This window comes from Pinus tabuliformis, chromosome 8 (assembly GCF_031772625.1).
Source record: "Pinus tabuliformis cultivar Carrire ecotype Pingquan chromosome 8, CPIR1, whole genome shotgun sequence".
NCBI classification, from domain to species: Eukaryota; Viridiplantae; Streptophyta; class Pinopsida; order Pinales; family Pinaceae; genus Pinus; species Pinus tabuliformis.
The window spans coordinates 748,381,310-748,400,528 of NC_142294.1; the positions used below are offsets into that span (position 1 = coordinate 748,381,310).

The window sequence follows — 19,219 nt, forward strand, 5'->3', positions numbered from 1 at the left end:
AGCAAGGAGAAAATTCCCTCAAGGAAATCTATAAATACAAGAGGGTTCAATTCATTTGGATCACCATTGATTGGATCATTTTGTCTCCGTTTCTTGAGCCTGGCCCCCGTTCTCCTATCAATTTCGGTGGTGAAATATTCCACCCTAGTTGATAAAATTATTTTATCTTTCTTGTCTTTGTTCTGGTATGGGGATTTCTCTCTATTCAAGGAGCAGCGAAGTAGTTTTCAAGGCAAAGTCTGTGGCAAGGCAATTAAGATACCTTGAGATAGGATGAACTCTACTCTGAAGCTAAACTCTGGGCGGAACGAAGTATTGAAAGGTTCCATACAGCAGGCCGAAGGTACCTAGGATTGGCAATCTCCTGAGGTCGAAGTTGGAGAAGAGAGTACCTTGAAGCCTTGTTCAAGTCTGTTTTTGCATGAACAGAAGCAAATCCCAAGTGATCCACACTTATAGTAAGATCGTATGAAGGTCTGGAATTGGGTCAAAGTTTGAAGTAAAGCGCATGCAGGTTTGGCAAAGTTTTGGAGCCCATTCTTAGTCAGCCAACCACGCAGACCACCCACCGTCATTCTGAGCAAACTGGGTTAACTTTGTGACAGAATTCGTAATTTTAGACCTGGAGCTAATCAAAAAGTATAGGTCAAGGATCCTGAATCTAATACAGTGCCAGAATTTGTATCTTCAGACCCGGAAGGCAAGCACAAACAGTATCGCGGCCATGTCCTAAGGCAATTTGCTTTCCAATTCAAACTACATGTCCTACGGCAATTCGCTTTCCAATTCAAACTACAGTCAGAAACGGATAATCCCCGAAGTAGGACCAGGCTTTGTCCTAAAATAGTTTGATGTTTTCTTTGGCCGAGTTACCTTAGACCAATAATATCACTGCATATCTTGGACTAGTTTTTTGGAGTACTGAAGTAGAGTAACACAGATTTCCTGTAGCCGCAGATCCCAGCCTACAGAAGGTCTGTGAAGTTCGTCAATTGGTCTAAGGTTGGACCAAATAAGTAGTCTGAAGCAGTCCAAGGAAGCCTGTCAAATTGACATTCTTGAAGCAAGAGGCCCACAGGTCTTTGGAACTAGGCGTAGCATCCTGTATCAGACATAGTTTTGGAGATATCTATAATTAGTTCCTAATCAGAATCTACAAGAATACTCATTGTGCTCAGATCGTTATTGTACTTGGAACACTTTGTTAAATTTGCATTACATGCACAGTGGTATTGAATTGCCATCATTCAATATTAAATAAATAATTATTAACTTGTTATAATTCTCTTCAATGTCAATTATATATATATATAACCTTTATCTACCAAAAAAATGTTTTAATTATATTTTAAAAATTAATAAAAAAAAGGTTAAACAAATATTCATATAACTCATTTCATAATTTTATTATTGTTTGGAGTACATACAACACATCACGACATTAAAATATTTTAGTAAACTAAGCAATAGGGAACACTAGCTATGCAACCTTGTTTATTGAATGAGCAAAAGAAATTTCATTGAAAACCCTAGGTCAAAAATTACCCTAGAATATTACAATTGTGTCACATATTTCACATGTTGGAGATGAATATACACGACGACAAGTGTCCCCAAACACTTGACCTCATAATGTAATAAAATGTAATGTAACTAGTGTCGATCTTCATAATGTAATAAAATGTAATTGTTATAATTGACATATTTATTATATTCATATTACTATTTTATTGTTGGTCAAAGCTTGATCTTCATGCTTATAGAGACAAAAGAGTCCAAAGAATTTATTATGAGTCTAAAAGAAACGTATTTGAGTTTGTAAAGAAAAAGAAAAGAATTTTTATTTTGAGTCAAAGAGTCAACACAAGACCAAGTCGGCCCTCCTTGGACACGTCGGCCAACATGGCAGCTATTCGACCCTCCTAGATAGGTATATATATGAGTCAACTCGAACCCTTAGAGACACACATTCACACATCATCATCCAACGATTTATGTGCCTAATCAAGAAGAAAAAGATCCAAAGACAAAGGAGAGAGAAGGAAGTCAAAGGAGAGAAAAAAATTGGGTTTTCTATCTTGTTTCTGCTCACATGTGCAAAGATTTTGTGGCATCTCTGTGAAAATTACAAGGCCGAAATTTGGCCTTTACTGTAGGACCGAAAATTCTATGATTTGACCAGATTTCAAAAGGGTTTGACTAGATTTGACTTTGACTTGATTGGAGGAGACTTGGACGAGGGTTGACTTGGAAATTTGTGGCAATTTTTGATCTTGGTCTTGGGTCTTGGATATCTCATTTTGATCTGATTCTATAATAAGGATTGTTGGGTTTTCCCACTTGTGGGGTTTTGCCCTGGCTTGGAGCCTAATTTCTGGTGTTCTTTGTCTCTTTGTGATCATTTTATTTTTGCACATTTGTATAATTACTTAATGAAGAAGATAATATAAGTAATAAGAAGCCAACAAACATTCACAAGTAATTATCAAGTTAAGAGAAATCAATCATTATTTTATAGCACTTGGTTTCTCAACATGGTATCAGAGCTAAGGTGAAAGAAAGGTAGTGTGAAGATCACAACTTATTGGCACATTTGAAGACACTATTGTAGTTGTTATCTCTCCAAAGACAGAAGGGCTGAAAATCATATTTTTGAAGACATCCTCATAGTAGTTGTCTCTCTCGAAGGCTCTTGGAAATTTCATCAAGTTCTCTCTCACTCATCAATGCTCTTGCTCACTCATCAACATTCTTGAAGACACTCTTATAACAACTTCTCCTTCTTTGACAAGTAAGTACTCTACTATACTCTATGTCTAATCCTCCCAACCAAATGACATCTATTTGCAAGGAAGGCAACAAACTTGATGGAGCTTCTAATTTCAAGGCTTGGAAAAAGAGAATTGATCTAGTTCTCAAAGAAAATGAAGTCATGCAATTTGTTGAAGGCAATGTTCCAATACCAGACAAAAATAATGCTCAAGAAGTAGCCAAGTACAACAAGGGAGAAATTAGAGCTCAAAGAATTCTCTTTGAGTCTATCAAAGATCATCTTATCTCTTTTGTTTCAGATTTGTCCACATCCAAAGAAGTCTATGATAAATTGGTCAAATTATATTCTGTTAATACTATTGGTTAGAAGATATCTCTAAGGAATCAACTTTATGGAACAAGAATGTCAAAAGATGAAGATGTGGCTTCATACTTTATGAAAATATCAAAAATAAAGGATCAACTTCAAGGACTTGGAGAAACCATATCTGATTCTGAATTAATCACTTCCGTAATCAATGCTCTACCTCCAACTTGGAATGGTTTTGCAAGTGGAATCTATGCAAGAAAAGATACTCCAACTTTTGAAGAACTTTGGGCTCTATGTGTTCTAGAAGAAACAAGGTTGAAAGCTAAAGATGATACCGAACCCAATAACAAAAACTCTCAAGCCTTTGTTGCTAAATCAAAAAAGAAGTTTAGAAAGTTTGGAAGATTTGGATCTCATCACAAGTACAACAATAATAAGCCTCGTGGAAATCGAGACATGTCTAAAGTTTTGTTTATGGTGTCGGATACCACCAACATACAGGGGATCTCCTCGATATAAGGTCCCAACTAGGCCTCACACCGTTTGGTGTAGGAGTCTCATCTAGAATACGATTTGTCTCCCATTTTACTTAAAGATATGCCTTGGCTTTAGCTGTCAACACGAGAGAGAACTGCAATTGTCCTTTCAAATGAGCAAGCTCATATGCCTTGTGAATGTTCAATTGCCAATGTATCAAGGTGTTGCTACTGCGAAGGGGAAAATTAAGTGAGCCTCTAAGAGAGAAGTAATAGTACTACGCTAATGGAGACACACGCAATAAGTAAGGTTCGTCTAACATCAAGTGAAATAGTTCACAAGGATGTGACAATCATTATAGCATAACAACACATTTCCAACAAGGAGCACCGAAGTAACCGAAATAGTTCAACTAATCCAGTACTAATGAAAGCAAACATGAACCATAAACATTCAAAGAATAGTCTTAGAAACATTCACAATCCATGTGTGAAAACGTGTTGGCTTGGAAGACTTCAATATTAAGCAAAAATCTCAATATACATAAATGCAATGAACATCACTAGCTCCAATAACGGAGTGTTAGAGCCACTACCTACACCCCAAAAAGTACTAACTTTGTCTCTCTAATGCCTTGTGGGAGAAGCCAAGGTTAAAAGTCCTTTACATGAGAAATGAGGATATATTTATAACTTGAGGAATGACCTTTCACATCCTCATGACTCTTGACTTTCTAACTTCTTGTGACCTTTGGACTTCTACAACCTTTGGAATTCCAAATGACTTTTGGAATTACATGACTTTTGATATTACATGTCTTTTGGACTTCCATGACTTTTGGACTTCCATGACTCTTTAGTTCATACATGACTCTTTTACAATGATTGCAACAATACATTATGACTTCCACATCATCATATGACGAGACTTGACATGTCACTATCTAGGATGACTGGGACTAATAGTGACTGATGACATGGACTTTCTCTAGTGGTGACATGGTTGCCAACTGTATCGTCATCCTTCATGCAAATTTAATTATTGATGTCCTCTACCCTCCAAAGGGTCTCTAATCAAATGGAGTCCTCAGGGTTGCTTTGATCATCAACATTCCAGCGTGTTCTTCGTTCTTTTCAAGCTTCCTTTATTTGTTCTCCTTGCCCGATCTTCCTCATGTGTGCTTTCCATAGTGTTTTTGGAATACCTGTGTCTGCAATCACTCATGACGAGCAACTATCAGTCTGAAAATCTCCTATTCTACCATGATTCATGAATATTTTTTGTTCAGGCCTTTCCGGTGCGCTCAAGAGGGACAAAAGAGGCTTCAAGGCGCATGGGCACACTTTGAAAGGCTAAAGGGTTGAAGAGGAGAGGCTTTGGGGCTTCAGCATGTGCTCATGTGCTCAAAGGAAGAAGACAATCAAGGCAAGGCATGGAGCAAGTCCGAAGGATGAAGGGGAAAGCTTCGGGCTTCCCAAGTGCGTTGAGCACTCAAGGGAGTGATGGAGGGCACCAGGCACAGTCCTGAAGGCTGAAGGGTGAAGGCTTCATGCCTTCGAGGTGCGCTCATGTGCTCAAGTGACCCAAGGGTGCAGGACACACACCTGAAGGCTGATGATTGTTGCTTCGTGCCTGCCGAGTGTGCTCATGTACTCAAAGAATCCAAGAGGGCGCATGGCGCATCAGGGAAGGCCGAAGGGTGAAGCTAAAGGCCTTTAGGGTGTGTCTATGCGCTCAAGGAGAGCACACATCTTCAAGTCAAAGGAGTGCGCTCTAGGAAGACTTGTTATTTTGAAGGGCACAGTTCGAAGTAAGGAAGGGGAAAGAGTGTTAAGGAGTGTGCCTAGACCTCTTGGAGGGAGCACGACACATTTGGAGGGAGAGTGTCCTCGTGCGCTTTTAGCCTCAATGAGTTCACTTTGAACCAAAATTTGTCCAAGTCTGAGATAGGGGGCAAGGGGTGAACAAGATGAGTTTACACGCAGAACCAAACGCGACTCACACTGACTCATCAAGAAAAGTTAAACAAACTTGAACGATGATAAATATTCATTGAAACACCACTTTGTACCCATTCCCCAAGTATAATGAGTGAAGCGTGTGCAATTGTGACCCAAAAGTGTCGTTTTATGACAACAATGATGTTATGACCACAAAATGCACCAAAAGATGTTTTGATCAATGCAATGACACTTGAGACCGTTCAAAGACACTCGAAATACATAGAATAGCATGAAATGACATTTAATAATCAAAGCGACTTTAGATACAACAATGATAGTAGGCTCCAAAATTCAAACTTAGCAAAATTTTGGAGGGTGTTGTAGTAGCAACAACAAGTTCAATGCTTTGGTTGCAATGAAAATGGGCATTATAAGAGAGATTATCCCAAGAACTCTAAGGATAATAAGAGAAACAAAAGAAAAGAAAGAAATGAAGCACATATAGCAGAAGATGAAGGAGCTGAAAAGAAACCTATGGTCGAAGACAAGAAGGACCTCTACTATTGAAGAATATAGCAAGTACCAGGTTTGCAAGCAAGTCTGTTTTTCTTTTCTTATTAGAAGATGGTAGCTAGAGTAGCAGTTACAGTTATATTTGAAGAATATAAGACTTTTGGGATTCGCAAATTGCAAAGTCATGGACATTAAGTTTAAGAAAGGAGCATTAAGTATTGGAAGAAATAGAGTCTAAAAGGAACTCTAAAAGAAGCATTCAGTTTTAAGATATTCATATCTTTGAAAGTTCATCGTGAAGATTTAGAGGCAGCCATCATGTAATGATCCTAAATAGGAATACAACAAATAATTTGTGCAGCAAATTATAAAAACGAAATACACATTAAACACCCATAGAAATGATGCAAATGAGGAATTGTTGAGCCATTTTATTATTTTTCTGAAGGCAAAATACAATGGATAATAAGATGGTGCACCTGGGCTTGTCTCAATGGACAAGCATGACCAAACCCAGGTGAGAAAATGGTTGAACTGAAGGCTGTCCAACTGCTGCACCAATCTGCATTGCGCTGCCCAGAAAACTGCCTTTCTACTGAAGTTCGAATGGCTAAAAGGTCCACTTCCTATGCCCAGAAAATTATATGCTTTTAACCTTGGACTCCTTGGCCTAAACCCAAAAAAAACCACGAAGGATTTTGGCTGGTTTAGACTTCTGAAATTCGACCCCCTTGGAGCCCAACTTCAGCTGCAACTGCAAAACTCGGCCTGCTGGAAACTACCTGTAAATCCTCTCGGAAATGGTCCCAAAGTGTTGGGCTGACCCCTACTATCAAATCCCTGACTTCCCGGATGGGCTTTCGGCCTATGGCACCTGCTCCTAAGCTCCACAAAAACTGCTGGAATGGCCTCTGCGCTGTCCCCAAGCCCAGCAATTCGAACTGCTGGGATGTTGGCTCTGCTGGCTCCAAAACTCACAAAGAATGTTGGCCTATTGCTGCTCTCTCAGTCCACTAACTCTCCCAACAAATACTTGATCTCTGATGGCTCCAAACTCCCCCTGCGTATTCACTAGTTGCCCAGAAGTACACATTCCCTGTTCTCGCTGAATGGTAGTACTTGGCCTAAACCCAAAAAAACCAACTAAGCATCTTGGCTAGTTTAGACTTCCGAAATTCGACCCCCTTGGAGCCCAACTCCATTTGCAACTGCAAAACTCAGCATGTTGGAAACTGCCTGTAAATCCTCCCAGAAATGGTCCCAAAGTTCTAGGCTGACCCCTACTATCAAATCCCTAACTTCCCAGATGGGCTTTCGACCTATGGCACCTACTCCTAAGCTCCACGAAAACTGCTGGAATGGCCTCTACACTATCCCCAAGCTCAGCAATTCGAACTGTTGGGATGTTGGATCCAAAACTTACAAAGATTGTTGGCCTATTGTTGCTCTCTCAGTCCACTAACTCTCCCAGCATATACTTGATCTTTGATGGCATCAAACTCCCCCTACGTATTCTCCAGCTAACTAGAAATACGCATTCCCTATTCTCGTTGAATGGTAGTACTGTAACACACCCCCAAAACTCTTGAAATACTTATGGAACTGCCTCTCTAGGGAGAGCACGGAAGGTTCCCCGAAGTAAAGGTTGAATCTCCCGCTTAAGAGATTCGTGGCTAAACAGTCGGTTGACTCAGCTAAACAGTAGAGCGAACAGTCAAGTAATTTTGTTTGCAAGATGTAAGAATGAATCCCAAAATGAGTTTCTCCCTCCTTATAACTCCTTGGGCCTCCCTTACCTCATGTGGGCCCCTCCATCCACCTATTTGACTTCCCTCCAAGCCATTCGAATGGCCCAGTCCGAATACTCATGTGGGTGGCCACCACATTCCACTAGCAACCAAATAAATTCGAATTGCCTCCTAAGTCCCTAGGTCGAAAATGATGGGTTCTCTTCCTTAAGCCAAAATTGTGTAGCACCACCCTGTTACAAATGTATTTGAGAAGGGACATTATAGTCCTCCCCTCCCAAATGTTGCTTGCCCTCAAGCAACCTCAAAGTTGGGTGCTCCAAGATGTGCTCACCCTCCCAGGTGGCATCATGATCTGGCAAGTTCTTCCAACGCACCAAGAACTTCGTGATGGTCCTGCTCCTTAGTTTCCTTTCCTTGCTCTCCAAGATCGCCTCGGGTTCCAAAACCAAGTGGCCCTCATCATCCAGTGGGGGTCCCTGCTCTCCAAGATGGCCTCAAATTCCAAAACCAAGTGGCCCTCATCATCCAGTCGGGGTAGATCAGTTTTGTTGCCCGTTGTTGTCCCAACACCTTTTTAAGGCATGAGACATGAAAGACATTATGGATCCTGCTCCCTTGAGGCAGCTCTAGCTCATAGGCCACCTCTCCAACTCATCTAATCACCTAGTAGGGCCCATAGAAGTGTGGTTGTAGCTTCTCGACCCCCTTCTGCTTCAGCATGGACTGCCTGTAAGGTTGTAGCCGGAGGTATACCAAGTCCCCCTCCTCGAAATGCCTCTCCATCCTGTGCCGGTCTGCATATACCTTCTGTTGATTTTGGGTTGTCACCAAGTTATCCTTGAGAGCCTTGAGGATGTCTTGGCTCTCTTGGACCCAATCTTTGGCCTTTGGGGCCCGGCTGTCTCCAAAAAAAATGTTAGCAAAAGATAATGCATCATATCCATATAAAGCACAGAAAGGAGTCATACCAATGGACATGTGGTGGGTGGTGTTGTAGCACTACTCACCCAGATGCGACCACTGAATCCAAGCCCTCTACTGACTTGTCACATAGTTCCCCAAGTACCCCTCCAGCCACTGATTAACCCTCTTGATCTGGCCATCTATCTAAGGCTGGTAGTTGGTGTTAAGTGTGAGCTTGGTCCCGACCAATCTGAAAAGTTCCTGCTAGAAGCCTCCCATGAACCTGCTATCCCTGTCACTCACAATGTTCTTGGAGAGCCCATGCAATCTGAAAATCTCCCGAAAGAATAGTTCTGCACCCTGTGCAGCTGTGTATCTGGTGGGGATGGCCAAAAAGTGGGCATATTTGGTCAATTTGTCGATCACTACATAGATTTAGTCCTTCCCCCTGCACTGTGGGGAGCCCTGTGATGAAATCAATAGAGATACTTTCCCCTTTCCCTCAGGGATGGGAAGTGGCTGTAATAATCCTGTAGGGTGGATCAGCTCCCCCTTGTTCCTCTAACATGCCTCACACTCTCGTATGTGTTTCAACACATCCTCCTTGAGGCCATTCCACGTGAATCTCTGCCTCACTGCCAAATATGTTTTTCGGAACCCCTGATGCCCAGATAATGGTGAGTCATGCACTACTTGGAGCACCCTCTCTCCCAACTACGATTTGGGTACTAAGAAAATGTGCCCCTTGTAATAGATGACCTCATCCATCACTCGACAACACTCATCTACATGGGCACCCTCGAATACCTCGCATGCCCTCTTGTCCTTGGAGTACTCCACCAATAGTTGAGCCTTCCAATCATGGCAGATGCTCATGAGGGATAACCCAGCTAGTCTTCGAGATAGAGCATCGGCCACCACATTGTGCTTTCCCCACACATACTCTATGTCAAAGTCATAGGCCTGCACCTTGCTGACCCATCTCTGTTGTACGTCATTGAGGCCCTGCTGCCCCATGAAGTGACGAAGACTGTTGTGATCAGTGTTCACTCGAAACCTGTTGCCCACCAAGTATTGTCGGAATTTAGCCAATGCATGCATGATGGCCAGCATCTCTTTGTCATATATGGAATATGATAGCTCATGTGGTAGGAGCTTCCGACTCTCGAAAGCAATGGGATGCCCCTCCTGTGACAATATTGCTCCAACTCCCACCCCGGATGCATCACACTCCACAGTGAATGGCTGGGAAAAATCTAGAAGTGCCAAGACCGAGCAACTGCTCATCACCTCCTTGAGGCGGTCAAAGGCAACCTGTGCTCCATCAGTCCATGTGAAAGCCCCGCTCTTGGTCAAATCGGTCAAGGGTGTTGTCATTTGTGAGAACCCCTTGACAAACTTCCTATAGTAGGTGCAAATGCCCAGGAAGCCCCTCAGCACAGTCACATCTTGGGGTACTGGCCAATCCCGGATGGCTCAAATCTTCTCCTCATGGACCTTCAACCCGTCAGCACTAATGATATGCCCTAGGTAGAGCATCTCTGTCAAACCAAACTCACACTTGGAGAGCTTGGCATAAAACTATTGCTCCTTTAGAATGTATAGCACCTCCTCCAAGTGTTGGAGGTGCTCCTCCCATGTTCGGCTGTAAATTAGAATGTCATCGAAGAAAACTAGCATGAACCTCCTCAAATGTCCCCGGATGACATGGCTCATGCATGACTGGAAGGTGGTCGGAGCATTGGTCAGCCCAAATGGCATGACCAGGAACTCGAAGTGCCCATAGTGGCACTGTCAAGCTCTCTTAGGGATATCTTGATCCCTCACCCTGATCTAGTGGTACCCTGAACACAGATTGATGTTAGAGAAGTACTTGGCTCCTCTAAGCTCGACCATAACCTCATCTGTGCAGGGAATGGGGTACCAGTTCTTCAGTGTCTTTCAGTTGAGGGCCTGGTAGTCAATGCACATACGAAGAGTACCATCCTTCTTCTTCACCAATACTACTGAAGAAGCGAAGGGACTAGAACTTGGCCTGATATGGCCCAATGCTAGCAGCTCCTGAATGGCCTTCTCTATCTCGTCCTTATAGGCCTTGGGATGCCTATAAGGGGTGGTGATCACTGCTTGCACACCTGGCTCCAACTCAATGGTGTGCTCAAATCCCTTGTCTGGTGGTTGCCCTGGTGGAATGTCCCCAAACACCACTGCGTATCTGTCCAGCAAAGCCTGTATGTCTGGTGGTGGTGGCTGAGCCTGTCCCCCAGCCTCTGAAATCCTCAGCTCAACTGCCCATGCAATGTCCCCATGTTGCAGATCTGCCTCCATCCTGTGGGCTGAAACTGTCTGAGGTGGATAAGATTGCATGCCTCTCAAAACTACCAGTTTGCCATCCGGCCCAATGAACTCCATCTTTGGCTTCCTCCAATCTGTCGTGACTCACCCAAGGGAATACAGCCACTAGACACCCATCACCACATTGGTGTCTGGCACATCGACCACAAAGAAATGGTCCGTCATCGAGTAGTTCCCCATAACTACTGTCAAGGAAGGCACATATCGAGTGCATTGTATGGTACGGTCACCTAGTATTAGGACTGAGAAGCCCTCGAACTTAGCCATGGTGAGGCCCCTCCTCTAAACTAACTGGGCATCTATGAAATTGTGGGTAGCCCCACTGTCAACTAGGATTGACACCCTTTGCCCCTGTACAGTGCCTCTGATCCTTAGTGTTAAAAATTTGGGAATCCTACATAAGGAAGCAAGGACTCCCCCAGCTAGGGCAAGGGATGCCCCACCCTGTGGAGGTGGTGGTGGTGGCCGGCCCTCTATCTGTCGGACTCTCACCATCTGCCACACCACAATCTTGCTCCACCTCTTCCTCCTAGTCACTATCAGAAAAAACCTCAATATAGTGTGCTCTACCGGCAGTGCACCATTGGCCTAGTGCCCTGGGCTCCCTGCATGTGAAGCACAGCATCCTCCTCCTGAGGTCCTTTTCTGTCTCATGATCTAGCTGCCCCCTGCCCTATGTGGTCCTCTGAGGTGGAGGTCTAGTCTCATGCCCCTTTCGTGGAAAAGGGGTCCGTGCAGGAAAAGGTGCTCTAGTCTTGGGGATGACCCCCTATAGATCTCTGGTGCACAAGACTGCTTCTTGCAGCGTGGAGGGTCTGCGTGACTTCACTAGTCCACGCAGGGGCTCAAGTAAGCCCTCAATGAAGGTGTACACCCTCCTAGCCTCTGATAGATCCGGAACCATCACTGATACTCGCAGAAACTTTGAGATGTACTACTTTGAGTTGCCTGTTTGGCACAGTTGGGTCAGCTCTCTGAAATGGGCCTCTGGATCTCTCTGGTCAAAACGCTCCACCACCCTCCTGGTGAAGTCCTCATAAGAAGCCACATTGGCATGCCCTAGGGTGGCCAAGCCATGAAACCACCAGTCATGGGCTTCCCCCTCCATGTGCAGCGTGGCCATCTTGATGGCTTCCTGTTCTGTCATCCGGTTGAGTTGGAAGTAGGTGTCCATCTTCTCAACCCAAGCCCTAGCCGTGCACTTGGCAGTGCCATCGAAAGTAGGGAAGTACATCCTCCCTATGGTCCTCTGCAGCTCGTAGTTCTGGGTTCCCTGTCCTCCATAACCCTTGTTCTTCTCACTCTGCTTGAGCTTGCAGAAATCTCTGAAAGAGAGAGCTTCCTTAAAGTCTGCATCCATAGACTGCCACTCTCTGAAATAGTCTCCCATCTGAATGGGGTCTTCACCCCTTGCAGGTTCGATTTGTGCCACTGGTACGAAAGAAGGCAATGTAGCACGAGTTGGCCCACTGGTTGATGGGTGTTGCATTGCTAGTGAGGGATGATCGAATGGCTGAGAGGCCCTAGAAGTTTCCCCAAACAGAAACCCTCTAGGAGTGGTCCTCTCTCTGTTCTGCGACTTGATCTCTTCCAGCATGTCTTTCTGACCCTTGGCTAAGTCATTCAGGGCCCTCAGGAGGTTGTCGAAAGCCATCTCTTCCCTGCTCTTGGGTTCCACCATGTCCTCCTCTTCTACTACTGCTTTCCCTCTGTCCTCCGTGTCTAGAGTAATCTCCAGCTCTCTTTCTCTACTCTGGTACCTCTGCCTTCGGTAGGTGATGTTCTGTTGGTCCCCTTCTCTCATAGGAGACAATCCCCACAGCTAAGCCAAGAACTAGGCTCTGATACCACTGTAATGATCCTAAATAGGAATACAAGTGATATAAAGCAAATAATTTTTGCAACAAATTATAAAAACAAAATACACATTAAACACCCATAGAAATGCTACAAATGAGGAATTGTTGAGCCATTTTACTACTTATCTGAAGGCAAAATACAATGGATAATAAGATGGTGCACCTGGGCTTGTGTCAATGAAGCATGACCAAACCCAAGTGAGAAAATGGTTGAACTGAAGGTTGTCCAACTGTTGCACCAATCTACGCTATGATGCCCAGAAAATTGTCTTTCTACTGAAGTTCGAATGGCTGAAAGGTCCACTTCCTATGCCTAGAAAATTATACGCTTTTAACCCCAGACTACTTGGCCTAAACCCAAAAAACCCACGAAGGATTTTGGCTGGTTTAGACTTCTGAAATTTGACCCCCTTGGAGCCCAACTTTCGTTGCAACTACAAAACTCGGCTTGCTGGAAACTCCCTGTAAATCCTCCCAGAAATAGTCCAAAAGTGTTGGGCTGACCCCTATTATCAAATCCCTAACTTCCCGGATGGGTTTTTGGCCTATGGCACCTGCTCCTAAGCTCCACGAAAACTGCTGGAATGGCCTCTGCGTTGTCCCCATGCCCAGCGATTCAAACTGTTGGGATGTTGGCTCTACTGACTCCAAAACTCACAAAGATTGTTGGCCTATTGCTGCTCTCTCAGTCCACTAACTCTCCTGGCAAATACTTGATCTCTGATGGCTCCAAACTCCCCCTGCGTATTCTCCAACTACCCAGAAATACACATTCCATGTTCTGGCTGAATGGTAGTACTGTAACGCACCCCTAGAACTCCTGAAATACTTATGGAACTCCCTCTCTAGGGTGAGCACGGAAGGTCCCCCAAAGTAGAGGTTGAATATCCCGCTTGAGAGATCCATGAATAAACAGTCGGTTGACTCAACTAAACAACAGAGCAAACAGTCAAGTGATTTTGTTTGCAAGATGTAAGAATGAATCCCAAAATGAGAGTTGCTCCCTCCTTATAACTCCTTGGGCCTCCCTTGCCTCATGTGGGCCCCTCCATCCACCTATTCGACTTCCCTCAGCCATTCGAATGGCCCAGTCCGAATACTCAAGAGGGTGGGCCCCACATTCCACTAACAACCAAATAAAGTTGAATTGCCTCCTAAGTCCCTAAGTCAAAAATGATGGGTTTTCTTCCTTAACCAAAATTGTGCAAAATTGTGTAGCACCACTTACAAATGTAGTTGAGAAGGGACACGAGCAGCACGACACATCATCTCTTTTAGAAGCAAGAACTACAAGTCATCAATAGGAACAGAAAAAGAATCATAAATCATTATGCAACATTATGATTTCAGTGAAGACAAAATTGATCAGCCAAATAATACTACCAATACAAGGCATTTCGGAAGCAGATTAATGGAAGAACTAGAAGGACAAAGCAAAAGTATTCTACAAGAAGACGCAGACAATTTATACAATTAAAGACAATCAATTATATGACAATATGAAATCAAGCTTTAAAAGAGGTATCTATCAACCAAAAGGAAGAAATTCACTTACTTCAGAAGGTTACTCTTCTCATAAAGAAGGAGTCTCATGTTCATAGAAGACCTTGCAATCAGATATCTAAAAGGGGCTCATGGATTAGAAACATTATCTTCAAAGGGAGTTGGAGGCAGAACACAATACATGTTGATCGAGATATATTACTTCTAGACAGTTGGGCAAAAAGTCAAAATATGCTTATTATCAAGATTCTCTTAGTAGGTTAGTTGACAGTTTATAGATATAAGGCAACATCACTGAAGAACTTTGATCCAGCCACTAATTGGTTCGAACTTTGAACACATTATTGGCAAAACTAATGTTGACACTATTGTTGGTCATTTCTACTTATTCGATGTAATTTCTTGGAAGAATGTGAAGCTAGATTTTATTATAATGCAAAGGAAGTAATATTAACATCAAAGAGAGCTAGTAGCAGAAATTGACATGAAGGATCTTACAACTTGGGATTTGAGGTTACATCAATTTATTTGGTAGTGCTGATAACAAGGAAAGATATTATTGATGATTGAGGTATGGTATGGTTTTCTAGAAGAGTATGTAGTAGCATCCTTAGACCCTGTGTATGTAGTAGCAGAAATTGACATGAAGGATCTTACAACTTGGGATTTGAGGTTACATCAATTTATTTGGTAGTGCTGATAACAAGGAAAGATATTATTGATGATTGAGATATGGTATGGTTTTCTAGAAGAGTATGTAGTAGAATCCTTAGACCCTGTGTATTGTAGAGGCAGAAGATGTAGCAGTTGTCAGATAGTTTGTTGGACTATTTAATGACATGCTGGATTCAATTATGATATTGATCAAGGCTGCATGAAGATTGTCAGAGAACCAGGAAGGTCGAAGTGCCTTATGACTTGAGAGTATGATGTAGATAGGAGTTGAGAAGCTACAATAGATCTCCACAGAAGAATAGGTAGTCGATGAATTGATGCAGTTCCTTTTTATGGAAGAGGATGAGTATTTTTGAGACAAGCTTAGGGTTTTGGATATCTCCTCCCTGGTTGAGAGGGAGTGAGGGTGGAAACCTTGTTCTCCATGTGTCACGTACTATGGCTAGGACTAGCAGCCATAAGCCTAGTGCATGAACACTAGTAGGGAGAATGGTGGATTGGATAAGCATCTGGGATTGATATTCTTTGATGGTCTGTATTATGACCAAGACTAACCGCCATAAGTCAAGTACATTGATCTAAGATAAGAATAATCCTGAGGGCCGACATTTCCAGGTGTCAAGTGTTGTGATAGTGGATTAGGAAATGGTCTTGTGAGGACATACCTTGGTGAACACCCGAGTGGGGTATGTGCCTTGAGAGGCGGTGGTGTCCAAACTTATGCCTCCTGGCATTGTGCTCTGTTCTAGTGGAGAGATAAAGCTTACTTGTCAACGCCTCGTCCATTTAACAATGTTGGCTATGATGATATAATCATCATTGATGCTTATCAATCTGAATCCTTTCTTATATGAATATTTCAACTTGAGAGTATCCTGTTGTGTCGTTATGAATACCCCCTAGTTAAAAGGGAGTGTTGAAATTTTAACTAGTGTCGATCTTCATAATGTAATATTTTATAACTGACATATTATATTCATTATTATTATTTTATTTTTGGTCAAAGCATGTTCTTCATGCTTATAGAGTCAAACAAGAAAGAGAATTTATTATGAGTCAAAAAGAAATGTATTTGAGTCAAATCCCATTTGGATTTTTTTAAGAGAAAAAGCAAAAGAATTTTTATTTTGAGTCAAAGCATCAACACAAGACCAAGTTGGCCCACCTTAGAAAAGTTGGCCCTCCTTGGAAAAGTTGGCCTATGTGGTAGTTATTCGACCCTCCTGGATAGGTATATATATGAGTCAACTTGACCTCTTGGAGAATAAAAAGGGTCGAAGTCAAACGAGAGAAAGTCAAAGTCAAACAAGAGAGAAGGAAGTCAAAGGAGAGAAAAAAATTCAAGTTTTTTATCTTGTTTCTACTCATACGTGTGAAGATTCTATGGCATCTCTACAAAATTTGGCCTTCACTGCAGCACCAAAGATTCTATGATTTGACCATATTTTAGAAGGGTTTGACTAGCGTTGACTTTCATTGACTTTGACTTGATTGGATGAGAATTGGAGGAGAGATGACTTGGATATTTGTGGTAGTTTTTGGTCTTGGCATTGGATCTTGGATATCTCATTTTGATCTGACTCTGTAAGAAGGATTGTTGGATTTTCCCCCTTATGGGGTTTTGCCCTGGGTTGGAACCAAATTTATGGTGTACTTTGTCTCTTTGTGATCTTTATATTTCTGCACATTTATATATTACTTGATGAAGAAAATATAAGTAATAAGAAGCCAACAAACATTCACAAGTAATTATCAAGTTAAGAGAAATCAATCCTTATCTTATAGCACTTGGTTTCTCAACATGTCCCCCATGTGAGCAGCATTAAACCATGTTTTTGCCTTTTTTTGTCATTTCACTCAGCGAGTCAGATCTATGAGGCAAATTGGAGTGGAACTAAGGGTTATTGTGCAATGTGTGAAGGGATTCTAAGCGTTGGGCAAGTGGATTTGTCCACCAATATTAAAAAAAAATCCTACAACAGTCCACTATCTTCTTCATTTCACAGAGATTATGGCTCAATCATCAAGCACAAAGTAAAGATCAAAGGAAGGGACGCGTTTTGGTCTTTTATAAAAATGCAGTTCAAGCTTCTTCAAAAAAGGTCAAGGATACAGTTTTAGATGATGGTTGATGGGAGATGGTAGATCTCACCATTAAGATCATGAACCCTATCATCTATGATTCTAGTATCTAGTATCTACCCTATTTTATATTTGTCATCAACATTTCTGTTGGAGAATGTAGTAGGGTGGCTATTAATTCAAATTCTGCTTAATCTTAATAATCGCTTGTGAACTTTATTTATCTTCTTGTGTTTCTTTATTAAATCTTTTCATCAAACAATTATCAAATGCATAAATAGTAAAAACAATGGAGACACAAATTACGCTCCAAGCCAGGGCAAAACCCCTCCAAGGGGAAAACCTCTTCTATTCTTATAGAATCTACTTCAAATGAGAAAACCAAGACCTAAACCCTAGACCAAGTCCTCTTCAAAGCACCAAGTCAACCCTCCAAGAAGCCCTTCCAATTACGTCAGAGATCAACCAAGATAACAATAGTCAATCCTGCTTCAACCAGCTTCCTTCTTCAACTTCGGCCCTGTAGTAGCTGCAGAAACCCTGCTTCTGGCACGTGTGAGCTCTTCAAGAAAACTTCCCTCAAACAAGCCAAGGTCTCCAAAGTCAAACTAGATGAAAACAGAGTATTTGGCTCTCCTGCAACTTGGATCTGCAATTTAATTTTTGGCCTTCCTTGAAGCTGCAGAAACCTTAATCTTCGCACATGTAAGAGTAAGACCCAAAAACAAACTTTCTTCTTTCTTCTTGAGGTCTTCTTGCCTTCTAGACCTTCGCACTTGTTTCCTTGATGTTGCCAGCTTCAGATCAAACTACTTGATGAGAAAGATCGCATGGATGATGAAATGAGGTCGAAGTTGCCTGTATTTATAGTCTTTCCATGAGATCGAATTCCCTTCTTTAGGTTGACTTGTAGTTGTCAGAGCCAACTTGTGCTTGGAGGTTTCTAGGGTTTTCTAGACTCAAACTTAATATCTTTCACATGTTACAACTTGACCGAAAGAGTCTTATATAAATGATAAAGACTTTTCTGACTCAAGAAAATTATTATTTTGACATGAAAAACCATAGAAACGTGAAGAACATGCTTTACCTAAATGACCATCAAAATGGAACATGACACCCATGCTCAAAAATAATATTTTTCTTTTTTCTTTTTCTTGTAACATAAAATATGTATAATGATTTGAGTACATTGACAATTATGAAGACCAAAACTAGTTACATTTTCCAACAATTCCCACCTATAGTAGCATTGACTATGTATCTATGTAATACATTTTGATTTGATTACTTAATGAGAAAACTGCAGTTCATGGTTCTAATTTCTCATGTGTTTGCCATTTTATCATCATTGATGCAGAACTCATTGTATAATCAAACTTGTTTCATTGTCATGTAAATTATAAAAGTTTTAGTTTCTAAATTCTAAAGAGATTTGAATCTTTGTCTATATTTCATTTTTGTATGTGTAATAATTCACTAATTTTTCCTTCGTGTTGAATTTTGTAACTATGGTTAGTTTTCATAATTATTATTTTTAATGTATTTGCATAGCCTGTTCTTCACGCTTGGCTCAAAAGAAAAATATTAAAGACATGTCCTACATGCCCTTTGTAAACAGATGAAAATTTAAATTTTTGAAAGATGAATTTTTGGCTCCAAAATAAGCCAAGTTGGCCTCCTCCTAGTGAAGTCGGCCCAGCCCTTTATGCCACCCATTCGGCCAACAAGAAAAGTATTTATAATGCCTTGACCTCCTCCAAAAGTACACCAATTCGATCCCCTCATAAAAGACATATATTTTCACTTTAGCCATGTGAAGAAGACTAGAAGAAAGGTTGAAAATTTGTGTCTTTTAACCCCACCCCATTTAGTTTGTTTTGTTCATCATGTTTAATGCCCAAACACCATGTTCACTGCACATTTAAACATGAATATTAAATTCAAAAGAAACATAGTTAGGCTACCACTACTCTTTTACAGTTTCACTTTCAGCTGATAAGAAATTCACAAGTATGCATATAAATTTTGGACACTTATTTTTGGTCAATCACAAACCCTAGAAAACCCCCAAAG

General features: G+C 41.7%; 1 protein-coding gene across 15 annotated transcripts in view; it reads right to left on the reverse strand.

Annotated features, from left to right (window-relative positions):
• Positions 1-19,219, reverse strand: part of LOC149237754 (serine/threonine-protein kinase rio2-like) — a 250,038-nt gene that overhangs the window by 3,080 nt on the left and 227,739 nt on the right. The gene's annotated exons all lie outside the window — the stretch shown is intronic.